The sequence below is a fragment of the Ornithodoros turicata genome, unplaced genomic scaffold (genome assembly GCF_037126465.1).
Source record: "Ornithodoros turicata isolate Travis unplaced genomic scaffold, ASM3712646v1 ctg00001067.1, whole genome shotgun sequence".
Classification (NCBI taxonomy): Eukaryota; Metazoa; Arthropoda; class Arachnida; order Ixodida; family Argasidae; genus Ornithodoros; species Ornithodoros turicata.
In genome coordinates this window covers 165,001-182,500 of record NW_026999457.1, presented here as the reverse complement: position 1 = coordinate 182,500, position 17,500 = coordinate 165,001, and the positions used below count along the sequence as shown (strand labels likewise).

The 17,500-nt window shown below is 51.6% G+C and overlaps 1 non-coding gene and 2 pseudogenes across 1 annotated transcript; all 3 read right to left on the bottom strand.

Annotated features, from left to right (window-relative positions):
* Positions 1 to 3,408: 3,408 nt before the first annotated feature.
* Positions 3,409 to 3,587, bottom strand: LOC135376269 (U2 spliceosomal RNA; annotated as a pseudogene).
* Positions 3,588 to 8,847: 5,260 nt separating this feature from the next.
* On the bottom strand, positions 8,848 to 9,050 carry LOC135376278 (U2 spliceosomal RNA; annotated as a pseudogene).
* Positions 9,051 to 12,736: 3,686 nt separating this feature from the next.
* Positions 12,737 to 12,926, bottom strand: LOC135376367 (U2 spliceosomal RNA). Its single transcript, XR_010417666.1, has one exon. It is a non-coding gene; the product is annotated as a U2 spliceosomal RNA (small nuclear RNA).
* Between the last annotated feature and the right edge of the window lie 4,574 nt (positions 12,927 to 17,500).

The following is a 17,500-nucleotide window of genomic DNA, read 5'->3' as shown; positions in this document are numbered from 1 at the left end:
TTTGTCCAGACGGGCCCATTCTGTCTTCCCAATGTTGCCACATCTCATATGGAAATTGAGGGCGGGATACAGGAACGTTTTCAATGCGTTGATACGTTGCCATGGGGCAAGCATGGATGACATGATTTTCTGGCCCAGTTGTATCATCCTGTCGATGGTTGTAGTGTCTTTCAGGAGATGAAAGCCCACTGGTTTTCCGAGGAAGGCTACTGGGTCGAATTCTTCCACTGCTGGTATGGCTGCACCACACACGAAAAACCTGGTGTCTCGTAAGCCTACTGGTTGTTTCCCAGAGAGATGCAGGCTTTTGCATTTTGCAGCGTTAAGTTGCAGACCCAGTGAGCGAGAGGTTCGCTCTATGGAGCAGATCCTTTCTTGGAGAGATTTTGGGTTGTCAGCCAGTGGGGTGATGTCATCGGCGTAAGCCAGTACTTGGTGTTCTTTGGAGTCTCCCTGGATGGTTCGGACGATCGGATCAATTGTTAAGTTAAACAACAGACCACTCAGAGGACAGCCTTGTCGGATGCCGGACATCACAGGTATGGCTTCAGTGGTGCCGTCACATGATATTACGACTGATTCATTGTCTCTGTACAGGTTTTTGATGAGGTCGACGAATCCAGCACCAGCACCGCTGTTTTCTACTGCATCGAAGATGGCATTGTGGGGTACCGAGCCAAAGGCGTTGCTGAAGTCCAGGAAAGCCGCACATAAGTCACCCCGCGTTGTTCGGGCCTTGTTCAGCCTGGATTGCAGGATGTATCCATGTTCGAAGACGCCATCGTGTGGAAGGAAACCCTTCTGGCACTTTGAGAGGATTTCCTCGGCAGCAATCCACGTTTGCATCCGGACCGCTAGACAGCCCGTGAACAGCTTGTTGATGGTGCGGCTGATGGTGATCGGTCTCCAGTTGGTCACCACGTCATGATCTCCTTTCTTAGGGATCAGCACAGTTCGCGATGACCGCCACTCCTCAGGGATGTCCTTGTAATGGAGACACACGTTGAATGTGGCAGCGAGGAACTTGCACTCGGGGTCTACAGTCAACCAGTGCTTGTAAGTAATGCGGTCGTCGCCGGGTGCAGTGTTTTCACATCGCTTTCCCTTCCTCAGTACCTCTTCTGGAGTAAAGAAGCTTAAGTCAACGGGTGTGTCTCCTCTTTTGCGCAAAAGGGGGATGTCCAAAGGAGCTGTGCTTGGACCCCACACGCTGGAGAAGTGCGTTTCAAGGTCTTCTTTGGGGATACCACAACTTGGGGCAGCGTCTTCGGTGATAGTTCGGATGGCAAGACGGCGGTTCCTGCGGTACAATCGCTGTATCTCTCGTGGGTCGCTCGGGTTTATCCTTCTTTTCTTTGGGGCGCGGTCTGATGCTGGAGGGATGTTTGCAGCTTCTTGGATGGTAGATGTGGCATTCCTTAGTATGGATAGGAACTTCTGCCAGTTTTCTGTGCTGCAAGGACACCGCGCGATCTCGCGTAGAGCAGAGATGCAATGCCCTAGGAGATCGCCGTCAGAGGGGTCTTGTGGGGCTGGAAGAGCTTCTTCATTATGTCTTACGTCAGCGATCATTCTGTCCTGCGGGAGGGGATCATCAGGGTTTTCTGCCTCGTCACGAATGGCATGTTGAGTGGGAGTAGCAGGGTCGTCGTTGCTGCAGGTCACGGCTTCGCACTCGCTTACTGGTTGAGATGAGGTAAATATGGAAGCGGCGTCGTGCTCCGTGTAGGTGGAGTTTGCGTCTTCAGATGGCGCTACGGTGTCCTCTGTCTGAGGCGACACCGTTGTCATAGGGCTGGTTTCACTTGTGGTTTCCGGTTCTGCTTCTGACTGCGCTTGAAGTCGCTCGTCTCCTTCCTCGGCGTCACCTGCGCCAGGGGCTTCGCAGACCGCAGCATCCTCACTTCGTTGCTGGCTTCGGCGTTCGGCTCGCGCACGTTCCCTCCTGTGTGACAGAAGATGGTTGTCTAGCCCTTTTCTAGAGGGAAACGTGTCACCGCACTCTTCACACCGGTGGGTAAACCTTCGTCTCCCCGGAAGATTTGGCTGGCTGCGGGCCTGGGTGCACTTGTGGGATGTAGGCCTTGAGTTGAGGAGTTCACCGCAATCGACACAGATGTATGCTACTTGGGTAATCCGAATCTCATGGTCCCGCTCGAGGTGTCTGGTTAGGGAACTTCGCTGGGATGTCCACGTCGACGAACGGTAGGACATGGAACACCCTTCCTCGCAGCAGGTGAAATGGTCTGGTAGGGGGAAATACACGGTCAGGGTAGTGTCTTCCCTGGAAGGCTGGCAGCTGCCGGTTTCTTCGCGGGTGGTGTCTTCGCCGGCCAGTCTGACGTATTCAGGGGCAGTCCCAAGGGCAGGTACTACACTTTGATCTTAGCCAAAAGGCCGAGAAGCGATAAATATTACTCGTCCATCTTACGCTCTGGTCACGGTCGCGGCACCTGCCTCCTCGGGTGTCACGTCGCCAAATTCAACATGATGTGGTGCGTGTAAGAAGCACTAGAATGATAGTCGGACTGCATGAAATGCGCATGTTAGCGGACGGAACTCGTGTTTCTTTCTCCCTTGTATCCGCCAAAAGACCGAGAAGAGATATACACTGCACGTCTCCCCCGTTTCGCTTCTGTCGCAGTCTCGCCTTCTGCGTCCGCGCGTGGCACGTCGCCGGTTTGGGCATCGTGGTATATGGGTACGGAACACTAGGGTGTTAGTACTAATGCATCACGGCCCGTGAGATAAAAATGATTGATTGGAAATTGCAAGAGAGAGGAAGAAAGAAAGAGAGAGAGAGAGAAAGAAAGAAAGAAAGAAAGAAAGAAAGAAAGATAGAAAGATAGATAGATAGATAGATAGATAGATAGATAGACAGACAGACAGACAGACAGACAGACAGACAGACAGACAGACAGAGAGAGAGAGAGAGAGAGAGAGAGAGAGAGAGAGAGAGAGAGAGAGAGAGATAGATAGATAGATAGATAGATAGATAGATAGATAGATAGATAGATAGATAGATAGATAGATAGATAGATAGATAGATAGATAGATAGATAGATAGATAGATAGATAGATAGATAGATAGATAGATAGATAGATAGATAGATAGATAGATAGATAGATAGATAGATAGATAGATAGATAGATAGATAGATAGATAGATAGATAGATAGATAGATAGATAGATAGATAGAATGAATGAATGAATGAATGAATGAATGAATGTGTACCCTAGTGGCCAGACAGGACATTTCCCAGTGGTTGTCTCCAGTGTGTTCTGTGTCTGCTGTAGGTTCCCTGCTTTGCTTGGTGTTGTTTCTACGCTTCCCTCTTTTGCCTGTCTCTGGTCATCATGGCTGATGCTTATTGATGCTGTTTCGGAATTTTTGTTTTTTGTTTTGAGACGGGTGGGCCACACCTGGAGGTAGTGCAATACCAGGGCAACCCTTGACAGTGCCGAGGCGAGCTTCAGACACACTGTCTCGGGCCAAAAATAAGATTAATATCGTGAGTCCAAATAGGGCTCGTATCAGATATTAAGCTGATAAGAACAGAAATTTATTCAATGTTATCGACATTATTTACAAACATATGGCAAGTTAGCGCTTTCATTACTAGTTACAAGTTGTATAGTCGTGAATTGTGTACATTGCAAGACATCTGCTTCTCAGTGAACCTTGGTAATGTGGCTGTGGTAGATGTCGCGTGACCGTCGAATTACGTCTGACACTGCAAGTCTCTTGAGCTTTCTCAGGTAATTGTTTGAGCAAAGCCGTTTGAGAAGCCTGTCGTTGTTTGGGTCCCAAGATCCGAGAGAGCCGATGATCACGGCCTCGATGCTGACTCTGTTGAAACGCTGTAGCAGGTATTGTTTTACCGGCTCGTATTTCTGCTCTTTTTCCCGGCGCTTCGCTTGAAGACTGTCTGTTCTATTTTCGAACGGGATGGCGACGTCCACAATGATAGCCGTTTCTCCTTGAGTCAACACGAGGTCCGGTCGTAGGTGGGTGCTTCCAACGGCCTGGTTCTCCCATTTCACTGAGAATTTTTTCTCAGCAGCGCTCTTGATCCTGGACACGATGTCGTTATGGCGTTGTGTGTACGCAGCTGAGTTCCTCATGCAGTTGTTGAGAACGTGGGGCAGGGTCTCGGACTGGTAACCGCAGGTGCGGCATCGTTTGTCGTTCGTGGACCACGGCTTCGCTCCGTTCAGAGGCACGAGGTTTAGTCGTGCTCGATGGATGAATCGCCAATCGGCGAATCTGGTGTAGTCGCCGTTACTGATGAAGTGCGAGCTTGCACGGTCTGCTGCAACACACTCCATTGCTTTCCCTTGGTTTGGGAGGGCTTGTAGGTCGCAATCTCTCGATTGATTGAGTTGTTTTCTGAAGATTGCCATCAACCGAGAACGGTGCCGGGTCGTGACAGTGATGGTGCCTCTGGTTACTGATGGTTGTCCACTCTCCCTTAGCTCCCATGTCATCCCTAGCCGGTGCGACGCTTTCCTTGCTTCAGTCCAGACATTCTGGATGGGGTTCGATGTTGTACGATATTCTCCCTCTGTGTCTCCGGCTAGGTACACCTCCATGTCGCTTCTTGTACACTGCCTGCCCAATCTTTCTGTGATCGTACGCTGTAGCTCCGCTTCCGCATGTTGTGTGACTTCGCTGTCCCGGGATGACAGCAACTTGAAAGCTGAGTCTATGCGACATAGATCGCTGACCTCAGCGGCAATTGGGATGCCGCAGGCACCTGCTTGTCGGCTCCCGTGTAGATAGTTGCAGCTTGCGCTTGAAGGCAGGTATAGTGAGCGTTTTATCATGGGGCGTAGGGCTTTGTCCAGACGGGCCCATTCTGTCTTCCCAATGTTGCCACATCTCATATGGAAATTGAGGGCGGGATACAGGAATGTTTTCAATGCGTTGATACGTTGCCATGGGGCAAGCATGGATGACATGATTTTCTGGCCCAGTTGTATCATCCTGTCGATGGTTGTAGTGTCTTTCAGGAGATGAAAGCCCACTGGTTTTCCGAGGAAGGCTACTGGGTCGAATTCTTCCACTGTTGGTATGGCTGCACCACACACGAAAAACCTGGTGTCTCGTAAGCCTACTGGTTGTTTCCCAGAGAGATGCAGGCTTTTGCATTTTGCAGCGTTAAGTTGCAGACCCAGTGAGCGAGAGGTTCGCTCAATGGAGCAGATCCTTTCTTGTAGAGACTTTGGGTTGTCAGCCAGTGGGGTGATGTCATCGGCGTAAGCCAGTACTTGGTGTTCTTTGGAGTCTCCCTGGATGGTTCGGACGATCGGATCAATCGTTAAGTTAAACAACAGACCACTCAGAGGACAGCCTTGTCGGATGCCGGACATCACAGGTATGGCTTCAGTGGTGCCGTCACATGATATTACGACTGATTCATTGTCTCTGTACAGGTTTTTGATGAGGTCGACGAATCCAGCACCAGCACCGCTGTTTTCCACTGCATCGAAGATGGCATTGTGGGGTACCGAGCCAAAGGCGTTGCTGAAGTCCAGGAAAGCCGCACATAAGTCACCCCGCGTTGTTCGGGCCTTGTTCAGCCTGGATTGCAGGATGTATCCATGCTCGAAGACCCCATCGTGTGGAAGGAAACCCTTCTGGCACTTTGAGAGGATTTCCTCGGCAGCTATCCACGTTTGCATCCGGACCGCTAGACAGCCCGTAAAAAGCTTGTTGATGGTGCGGCTGATGGTGATCGGTCTCCAGTTGGTCACCACGTCATGATCTCCTTTCTTCGGGATCAGCACAGTTCGTGATGACCGCCACTCCTCAGGGATGTCCTTGTAATGGAGACACACGTTGAATGTGGCAGCGAGGAACTTGCACTCGGGGTCTACAGTTAACCAGTGCTTGTAAGTAATGCGGTCGTCGCCGGGTGCAGTGTTTTCGCATCGCTTTCCCTTCCTCAGTACCTCTTCTGGAGTAAAGAAGCTTAAATCAACAGGTGTGTCTCCGCTTTTGCGCAGAAGAGGGATGTCCAGAGGAGCTGTGCTTGGACCCCACACGCTGGAGAAGTGCGCCTCAAGGTCTTCTTTTGGGATACCACAAGTTGGGGCAGCGTCTTCGGTGATAGTTCGGATGGCAAGACGGCGGTTCCTGCGGTACAATCGCTGTATCTCTCGTGGGTCGCTCGGGTTTATCCTTCTTTTCTTTGGGGCGTGGTCTGATGCTGGAGGGATGTTTGCAGCTTCTTGGATGGTAGATGTGGCATTCCTTAATATGGATAGGAACTTCTGCCAGTTTTCTGTACTGCAAGGACACCGCGCGATCTCGCGTAGAGCAGAGATGCAATGTCCTAGGAGATCGCCGTCAGAGGGGTCTTGTGGGGCTGTAAGAGCTTCTTCATTAGGTCTTTCGTCAGCGATCATTCTGTCCTGCGGGAGGGGATCATCAGGGTTTTCTGCCTCGTCACGAATGACATGTTCAGTGGGAGTAGCAGGGTCGTTGTTGCTGCAGGTCACGGCTTCGCACACGCTTACTGGTTGAGATGAGGTATATATGGAAGCGGCGTCGTGCTCCGTGTAGGTGGAGTATGCGTCTTCAGATGGCGCTATGGTGTTCTCTGTCTGAGGCGAAACCGTTGTCATAGGGCTGGTTTCACTTGGGGTTTCCGGTTCTGCTTCTGACTGCGCATGAAGTTGCTCGTCTCTTTCCTCGGCGTCACCTGTGCCAGGGGCTTCGCAGACTGCAGCATCCTGACTTCGTTGCTGGCTTCGGCGTTCGGCTCGCGCACGTTCCCTCCTGTGTGACAGAAGATGGTTGTCTAGCCCTTTTCTAGAGGGAAACGTGTCACCGCACTCTTCACACCGGTGGGTAAACCTTCGTCTCCCCGGAAGATTTGGCTGGCTGCGGGCCTGGGTGCACTTGTGGGATGTAGGCCTTGAGTTGAGGAGTTCCCCGCAATCGACACAGAGGTATGCTACTTGGGTAATCCGAATCTCATGGTCCCGCTCGAGGTGTCTGGTTAGGGAACTTCGCTGGGATGTCCACGTCGACGAACGGTAGGACATGGAACACCCTTCCTCGCAGCAGGTGAAATGGTCTGGTAGGGGGAAATACACGGTCAGGGTAGTGTCTTCCCTGGAAGGCTGGCAGCTGCCGGTTTCTTCGCGGGTGGTGTCTTCGCCGGCTAGTCTGACGTATTCAGGGCCAGTCCCAAGGGCAGGTGTCCTCACGGAGGACGTAAACGCCAGCCCTCCCTCGCAGTGTAAAGGGCTGCGAAGCTGCGGCTGTAAATGCACGCAGGGGTTCCCCTCAGGGAGCAGTTGACTCTCGTGGCCCGGCGTCTGTGGTCTATGGGTCCGGAAGTTTTCACTCCAGCATTCATGGTCCGTGGCATCCAGTCTGATGTCCATGTCGTTCGGCGTCTGTGGTCCGTGCTGCGGGGAGCATTCAAGGAGACCAGGGGAGGTCCTCGCATTTTGTCGGACGGCGGGAGTGACGTCAAGCACCATCCCGTTGGCGGGCTGCGTTGGGGGAACCACTTGGGCACTCCCTCTGCTAGTACTCAACGCCCTGAAAAGGGCGGTAGGCGCGGAACACCTACTTAGTACCACCCGCCTGGTAGGCTTTGCCCTAAAAAGGGCAGTGTCGTCCCGAGGGGGCAATAAACCAAACTGCCGAGGCAGCCCTCAGGAGACTGCTAAGCCTCCAGTGAGTCGTGGCTGCTCTGGGCGAGGGGCAATAAACCAAACCCTAAGTAGGGCCTCGTCCTCGGCTGGCACCCTAAACGTCCTGAGAAGGACGGTACACGGCAAAATGTACTCGGAGCCACCACACTCAGGCCTTTGGCGATCAAGTTTACTACACTTTGATCTTAGCCAAAAGGCCGAGAAGCGATAAATATTACTCGTCCATCTTACGCTCTGGTCACGGTCGCGGCACCTGCCTCCTCGGGTGTCACGTCGCCAAATTCAACATGATGTGGTGCGTGTAAGAAGCACTAGAATGATAGTCGGACTGCATGAAATGCGCATGTTAGCGGACGGAACTCGTGTTTCTTTCTCCCTTGTATCCGCCAAAAGACCGAGAAGAGATATACACTGCACGTCTCCCCCGTTTCGCTTCTGTCGCAGTCTCGCCTTCTGCGTCCGCGCGTGGCACGTCGCCGGTTTGGGCATCGTGGTATATGGGTACGGAACACTAGGGTGTTAGTACTAATGCATCACGGCCCGTGAGATAAAAATGATTGATTGGAAATTGCAAGAGAGAGGAAGAAAGAAAGAGAGAGAGAGAGAAAGAAAGAAAGAAAGAAAGAAAGAAAGAAAGATAGAAAGATAGATAGATAGATAGATAGATAGATAGATAGATAGATAGATAGATAGATAGATAGATAGATAGATAGATAGATAGATAGATAGATAGATAGACAGACAGACAGACAGATAGATAGATAGATAGATAGATAGATAGATAGATAGATAGAGAGAGAGAGAGAGAGAGAGAGAGACAGAGAGAGAGAGAGAGAGAGAGAGAGAGAGAGAGAGAGATAGAGATAGATAGATAGATAGATAGATAGATAGATAGATAGATAGATAGATAGATAGATAGATAGATAGATAGATAGATAGATAGATAGATAGATAGATAGATAGATAGATAGATTGAATGAATGAATGAATGAATGTGTACCCTAGTGGCCAGACAGGACATTTCCCAGTGGTTGTCTCCAGTGTGTTCTGTGTCTGCTGTAGGTTCCCTGCTTTGCTTGGTGTTGTTTCTACGCTTCCCTCTTTTGCCTGTCTCTGGTCATCATGGCTGATGCTTATTGATGCTGTTTCGGAATTTTTGTTTTTTGTTTTGAGACGGGTGGGCCACACCTGGAGGTAGTGCAATACCAGGGCAACCCTTGACAGTGCCGAGGCGAGCTTCAGACACACTGTCTCGGGCCAAAAATAAGATTAATATCGTGAGTCCAAATAGGGCTCGTATCAGATATTAAGCTGATAAGAACAGAAAAATTTTATTCAATGTTTAGGACATGTAACAAACTGATGGAAAAACAAAACGTGAGATTACAAAGTATGGCACAAAATAGTTACAAAAAGAGAAGGCAGGGGGAAAGATAAGCAGGAATGAAGAGCTAACTATGTAGAATGGATTCGCTAAGCAATTGGGTTGCCAGTCACATGTTCGACATAGATGTTCCGTGAAGAAGCTATCACATTGCTCACACAGAGCTTCTTGAATAGTCTCAGGTAGGACTTCGTGCATAGCTTCTTCATCACCTTGTCATTTGCCGGGTCCCAGCTACCGAGCGCTCCGACGACAATGGCTTGGACTGAGACACGGTGGAAGCGCCTTTGGAGGTGGGGCTTGAGAAGTTCGTACTTTGCCTCTTTTTCCGCCCGTGCTGCAGCCAGTGCCTCGTAGCGGTTGTCGAACGGAATGGTGATGTCCACAATCATGGCCTCCTCTCCTCTGCACAGGATGAGGTCAGGCCGTAGCCCTGTGCCGCCGACAGCCATGTTCTCGGAAATCACGGTGTACTTTCCACGAGCCGCTGCCTTCACGCTCTCCACTATCTCGTTATGGCGGGCCTGGTAGCTTGCGGAAGAGGGCATGCAGTGGTCCAGCACGTGTGGGAGGGTCTCATTCGAGTTGCCGCACCTTCTGCATTGCTTGTCGTCGTTGGGAGCCCAGGGGCGCGCGCCGTTTACAGGGAGGAGGTTGAGGCGGGCTCGATGGATGAAGCGCCACTGTGCGAAGCTGGTGAATGTCCCGGTGCGGATGAAATGGGAACTGGCTTTGTCCCTGTAGACGCAGTCCATCACTTTTCCTTGGCTTGGAAGCTCCCGCAGGCTCTGGTCTCTGGCGAGGCTTAGCTGAGAGCGGATGATGGCCATTAGCTTCGTGCGTTGCGATGCGGTGATTGTTTGGTTTTCACGCGTGATGCTAATGTTGCCTTCCTCCAGGTCCCACGAGACGCCTAGCCTGGATGATGCCTTTCTTGCCTCAGTCCATACGTTGCGGAGCTGATTGCTTCGCAGCCTGAAGTCTCCCTCGTTTTCGCCGCTCAGATACTGGCAAAGTTCTTCGATGCCACATTCGCGGCCGAGGCGCTTGTCCACGGTTCTTGTCAGGCTTGACATGGCGATGGCTGACACTTCTTGATCACGCGACGTTAGAAGCTTGAAGGCACTATCCAGGCGGCATATGTCACTGATCTCTGTGGTTAGTGGAATGCCGCATGCTCCCGCCTTGCTGCTGCTGTAGAGGTAGTCAGTTGACGCAGACTTGGGGAGGTACAATGACCGCTTGATCAGTGGCCGCAAGGCGTTGTCGAGCCGTGACCAGTCGGTCTTTCCGAGCAAACCGCACCTCATGGCGAAATTCAGTGATGGATACAGGAAGGTCTTGATGGCGTCGATCCTCTGCCACGGTGCAAGACAGGAATTCAGGAGCTTCTTCCCCAGTTCGATGGCTTCGTCCACTTCACCGTTGTCTCGGAAGATGTTGTAGCCGACGGGTCTTCCAAGGTATGGGAACGATTCGAAGTCTCGTAGACATCCTATGGGTGTCCCGTCCACCTTGAATATGACGTCACGTAACCCGACAGGCTGCCGTCCGGAGATGAAGAGCGACCTGCATTTGGCTGCATTTAATTTCAGGCCGATTTGTTTTAACAGGCTGGCGGCTTGGTCGATGCGGGCCTGCAGCCTGACTTCGCTGTTTGCCATTGGCGTGAGGTCGTCAGCGTAAGCGAGTATGTTATGGCCGCTGGACGTGATCCTGTTTGTGTCTTGGATATCACGCACTATTGGGTCAATGACCAGGTTAAAAAGTAGTCCACTCAATGGGCAACCCTGGCGGATCCCGGCACGTATTTCGATGGCGTCAGTGGGACCCTGGCAGGTTACCACCCTGGTGACGTTGTCCCTGTAGAGGTCCCGTACAATCTCGGTGATCACATCGCCGGCTCCGCTTCCGCTGACAGCGTCCACTATCGCAATGTGAGGCACAGACCCGAAGGCGTTAGAAAGGTCGAGGAACGCAGCACAGAAGTCCTTTCTTCCAGCTCTTGCGGCGTCTATGTGTTCCTGGAGCACGAAGTTGTGCTCGAAAACGCCATCGTGGGGGAGAAAGCCCTTCTGGCACTTGCTCAGAACGTCGTTCTCGAGGAGCCATGACTGCAGCCGCACAGCCAAGCATCCAGTATACAGCTTGTTGATTGTTCTTGATAGGGATATTGGCCTCCAGTTGTGGATATCGTTGGGGTCCCCTTTTTTCGGGATCAGGATGGTCCTCGACGAGCGCCATATGTCCGGTATGCGTCGATACTTAAGGCAGATGTTGAAGACCGTAGCCAGGAAGTCACATTCAGGATCGGCGGACATCCAGTGCTTGTAGGTGAGTAGGTCGTCGCCGGGGGCGGTGCTCTCACACTTGCGTGCCTTCATCTTCACTTCAGCCGCCGTGAAGCGACCTAAGTTCATTTGTTCTTCGGGACGGTCACGCTGCCTCAGTATGTGTGTTGATGACTGCTTTTCTGCCCAGGTCTCCCGGAAGTATGATTCGATGTCCGTGCGCTGGATGCTGCATCTGGTGGGCTTGCCTTCGGTGATGAGGCGGACGGCCTGTCGTCGGTTTCTGCGGTAGAGACGCTGGATCTGACGGGGATTTTCCGGGTTCACGGCTTTCCGTTGTCGTCCTTCATCACTCGGGTCCGGGATGTACTCTACTACACTTTGATCTTAGCCAAAAGGCCGAGAAGCGATAAATATTACACGTCCATCTTACGCTCTGGTCACGGTCGCGGCACCTGCCTCCTCGGGTGTCACGTCGCCAAATTCAACATGATGTGGTGCGTGTAAGAAGCACTAGAATGATAGTCGGACTGCATGAAATGCGCATGTTAGCGGACGGAACTCGTGTTTCTTTCTCCCTTGTATCCGCCAAAAGACCGAGAAGAGATATACACTGCACGTCTCCCCCGTTTCGCTTCTGTCGCAGTCTCGCCTTCTGCGTCCGCGCGTGGCACGTCGCCGGTTTGGGCATCGTGGTATATGGGTACGGAACACTAGGGTGTTAGTACTAATGCATCACGGCCCGTGAGATAAAAATGATTGATTGGAAATTGCAAGAGAGAGGAAGAAAGAAAGAAAGAAAGAGAGAGAGAAAGAAAGAAAGAAAGAAAGAAAGAAAGAAAGAAAGAAAGAAAGATAGATAGATAGATAGATAGATAGATAGATAGATAGATAGATAGATAGATAGATAGATAGATAGATAGATAGATAGATAGATAGATAGATAGATAGACAGACAGACAGACAGACAGACAGACAGACAGACAGACAGACAGACAGACAGACAGACAGAGAGAGAGAGATAGATAGATAGATAGATAGATAGATAGATAGATAGATAGATAGATAGATAGATAGATAGATAGATAGATAGATAGATAGATAGATAGATAGATAGATTGATTGATTGATTGATTGATTGATTGATTGATTGATTGATTGATTGATTGATTGATTGAATGAATGAATGAATGAATGAATGAATGAATGTGTACCCTAGTGGCCAGACAGGACATTTCCCAGTGGTTGTCTCCAGTGTGTTCTGTGTCTGCTGTAGGTTCCCTGCTTTGCTTGGTGTTGTTTCTACGCTTCCCTCTTTTGCCTGTCTCTGGTCATCATGGCTGATGCTTATTGATGCTGTTTCGGAATTTTTGTTTTTTGTTTTGAGACGGGTGGGCCACACCTGGAGGTAGTGCAATACCAGGGCAACCCTTGACAGTGCCGAGGCGAGCTTCAGACACACTGTCTCGGGCCAAAAATAAGATTAATATCGTGAGTCCAAATAGGGCTCGTATCAGATATTAAGCTGATAAGAACAGAGATTTATTCAGGATGTTATTTTCGTTATACAAGACAATGGGGATATGTACAGTGGTCGCATGAGAGGATGTACAAGAGATTCATAGTAGTCAAGAGGGTAAAAGAAACTAGCAGTGTTAGGTATGCCGTTTCAGGAGTTTGAAACGTGCGCGGCATAAATGTCCCGTGTGGCGGAGATTACCGAGCTCACACAAAGTTTCTTCATTTTCTTCAGATACCTCCGAGAGCAGAGGCGGTGCAGGAAGCGGTCATTTTCAGGGTCCCAGCAGCCGAGTGCACCAACCACAATAGGTTCAATGGTGACACGTTGGTACCTTCGTTGTAGGTGTTCCTTTACTGGCTGGTACTTGTTGACTTTGCTTGTGCGGGCTTGCTGGAAGGCTGTGGCACGGTTCTCGAATGGGCAGGTGACGTCGACGATGACAGCTTCTTCTCCACGGGCAAGGATGAGGTCTGGGCGAAGCTGCGTGTCACCAACAGGGCGGTTTTCTGATATAACGGTGTATTTTGCTGCAGCCGCTGTTTTCACTCGCTCAACGATGTCGTTGTGCCGCTTCGTCATTGCCTGGCTTTGCCTCATGCAGTGGCACACGACATGGGGTAATGTTTCGTTGGAGTAGCCACATCTGCGGCATCTTTTGTCGCCATGTCCCCAGGTCCTTGCGCCGTTCAACGGATGGAGATTGAGGCGGGCTCGATGGATGAATCTCCAGTCGGCGAAGCGTGTGTACAGGCCTTTGCTGATGAAGTGGGTGCTGCTGGGGTCGAGTCTTGCGCAGTCCATTGCTTTGCCCTGGTTGGCCAGGTCACAGAGTTCCTGTGAGCGTTCTTTGTCCAGTTGGTCACGCAGGGTGCGCATGATCCTCGTTCTCCAGCGTTCCGTCATGGTCTTGTCCTTCCTCGAGATGCTCAGCCCACCTTCCTCAATGGTCCATGTTACTCCGAGGCGACGGGATGCCTTCCTAGCCTCAGTCCATACGTTGCCGAGCTCGTTGGTGGATATTCTGAAGGGCCCCTCGGTGTCCCCAGCCAGGAAGGACTCCACGTCGGATGCGGAGCAGGTGGCACGCAGGCGCTTGCTGACAGTGTGGAAGAGGTTCTCCTTGGCAATATGGGCAACAACTGGATCGCGCGACGTCAGGAGTTTGAAGGCGCCGTCTATCCGAGCTACATCACTGGTCTCAGCTGCTAGTGGGATTCCGCAGCCTCCCATTCCAGATTTACTGTAGATGTACTCGTTGGCTGCATTGCTCGGGATGTAGAGGGTCCTCTTGATAAGCGGCCGTAGCTCCTGGTCAAGTCTCATCCAGTCGGTTTTTCCTAAGGAACCACAGCGCATGGAGAAGTTCAGGGACGGGTAGACGAAAGTCTTTAGTGCATCTAGGCGTTGCCATGGTGCTAACATTGATGTCAGGATCTTCTTTCCAGTGCTGATGGCTGCCTCGATTGTTGTTTCGTCCTTTAGCACATTGAAGCCTACAGGACGTCCAAGGTAGTTGAAGGACTCGAACTCCTTTAAGATGGTGATTGGGGTGTCCCGGATGTGGAATTCCGTCTCCCGGATCCCGACAGGTCTATGGCCAGAAACATGGAGAGATTTGCACTTGCTAGGGTTGAGGGTCAGGCATAATGAAGATGCTAGTGCTGCGATTCTGTCGATTTGTTGCTGCAGTAGAGTGGGGTTGTCTGCTAGTGGTGTGATGTCATCAGCATAGGCGAGGACAGCGTGCTTTGTGCTGTCGCCTTGGATGTCTCGAAGGATGGGGTCAACTGTCATGTTGAAAAGCAGGCCACTCAGGGGACAGCCCTGCCTGATTCCTCTTCGCATGGGAATGGGGTGAGTAGACTCCCCATTGGTGAGGACACGGCTTGTGTTGTTGTTGTAAAGGTCGGTTACGATATCCTTGAAGTCAGATCCACAGCCAGCTGCTCCTACTGCTTCGATGATGGCTGTGTGAGGGACTGAACCAAAGGCGTTTGAGAAGTCCAAGAATGCTGCACACAGTTCCTTGTTGTTGGCCCTTGCGTCATTGATGTAGTGCTGCAGGACGTAGTTGTGTTCGTACACACCATCGTGGGGCAAGAATCCTTTCTGGGTCGGGCTCAGCACGCTGTTCTGCATTATCCATGACTGGAGCCTCGACGCTAGGCAGCCGGTGTAGAGCTTGTTCAGGGTTCTTGCTATGGAAATTGGCCGCCAGTTGGATATGTCGGCGGGGTCCCCCTTCTTGAATATTAGGACAGTATTAGAGGTTCTCCACGAGTCCGGGATACGCTTGTATTTTAGGCAAATGTTGAAGGTAGATGCCATGAAGATGCCATCAGGGTCAACGTCCAGCCAGTGCCTATAGGTTAGACGGTCATCGCCAGGTGCAGTGTTCTCAGCTTTTGTGGCTTTTCTTCTGACTTCCAGTGGTGTGAACCAGCCGAGGTCTACCTCAGTTGCGGCGCCGGGGCGGTCGTGGAAGATATTTGTGCTGCACACCTCCGGCTGCCACAATGTGGTGAAGTGCTCTTCTACATGCTCACATGGAATTTCGCATCTTCTTGATGACCCGTCGCAGATAAGTCGTATAGCTTGTCGCCAGTTTCGCCTGTATATTTTCTGGATTTGCCGTGGGTCGTCTGGGTTGATCCTTTTTGGGCGTGACACACCGTCCCGCGGAGGAGGAAGGCGAACGGCATTGGAGGCAACTTGGGTGGCTTCCTCGAGAATATCCTCAAATCTGGCCCAGTTGGTCAAAGAGGTAGCACCTTCTAGGATGTTGTTCAGCTCAGAAGCGAAGTCAGATAGTATGAACTTTTCCAGGGCATCGGGTTGTGGCAGGTCAGGGCTGTTGTTGCTTTCCCCACTTTCTGTGATGGCGTCCTCTGCTGGATGGTCCAGGGTGGCTATCGCATTGGAGTTGATGATGGCTGCAGCATTGTCTGTGAGATCCGTGGGGCAACACAGCTCAATTGTGTTAGAAGAGGAGCCGTTGGATTCCGTCAAAGAGTTAGCCGACTCCACTGTGGGAGTCAGTGTTGATGCAAGCTGAGTTGTGGCGTTGTTCTCCTCGGGTTCTACGAATTCGGGTTCTGCTACAGCTTCTGGGATTTCCATCAGGGAGTTAGCCAACTCCTCTGCGGTAGGCGATATTGATGTAGACTGAGATGTGGCGTTGTCCTCCTCGGGATCTACATCTTCTGGCTCGGGGTCTTGTCCTGGTGGTAGCATTGTGCGATTGCGGTCGGTCCTTGCGGTCCTTGCAGCTTCACGCCGATGCCATACCATGTGATTATGCAGTCCCTTCCTGCTTGGGAACGTGTTGTGGCAGATGTCACACTCATGCCGGAATGCAGTTCGGTCCTGGGGTAGTGGAGGTTGTGCGGAGACCGTACTGCATCTGTGGTTTCTGGGGCGGCTTCCCATGGACTGGTTGCACATCAGGCAGTGGTAAACAAACTTTGTGACTCGGGAATCGTGCCCTTGTTCCAGGTGTCTTGATAATGACTGCCTCTGGCTTGTCCATACACTTGAGCGGAATGCTTGTGTGCACCCATCCTCAGGGCACACAAAGTGGTCTGGCAGGGGGAAGAACACTGTGAGAGTTTCTCCCTCTCTGGAAGGCTGCCGGATCCAGGCGTCACTGTGGCTTGGTGTGGCTTCCGCAGTCACCGCGGTATGAGGGCTTGTCCGGGAAAGCTCTTGTACGAGTGGTCCAAGGTCCGGCGTCCTCATAGAGGACATAAGAACCGGGCCTCCCCCGCAGTGTAAAGGGCTGCGAGGCAGAAGCTGTAAAGGGCTTCTGGGGCAATCGCCTGTCGACGGGCACCGCTCCGTTCCAGTAGCAGCAGTCGGAGCAGGCTGCATTGGGACAGTCCCCAAGTTAGGCGGCCTCGGGAGGGGGCGATGAACCAAGCCCAGAAGAGGGCCCTCCTTTGGCTGGTGTTCAACGCCCTGAAAAGGGCGGTAGGTGGCTGGGCCACCTACTTAACACCACCTGTGAGAGAGAGGCTGCCTCGGAACAAGGGGCGATAAAACCAAACCCGCAAGCGGGCCTTGTCCTTGGCTGGCACCGTATTCGCCCTGAAAAGGGCGGTACACGCTGATCGCTACACGCTACACGCTACACACATACATGCTACGCTACATACTACGCTACATACTACGCTACATACACGCTACACGCTACACTTTGATCTTAGCCAAAAGGCCGAGAAGCGATAAATATTACTCGTCCATCTTACGCTCTGGTCACGGTCGCGGCACCTGCCTCCTCGGGTGTCACGTCGCCAAATTCAACATGATGTGGTGCGTGTAAGAAGCACTAGAATGATAGTCGGACTGCATGAAATGCGCATGTTAGCGGACGGAACTCGTGTTTCTTTCTCCCTTGTATCCGCCAAAAGACCGAGAAGAGATATACACTGCACGTCTCCCCCGTTTCGCTTCTGTCGCAGTCTCGCCTTCTGCGTCCGCGCGTGGCACGTCGCCGGTTTGGGCATCGTGGTATATGGGTACGGAACACTAGGGTGTTAGTACTAATGCATCACGGCCCGTGAGATAAAAATGATTGATTGGAAATTGCAAGAGAGAGGAAGAAAGAAAGAGAGAGAGAGAGAAAGAAA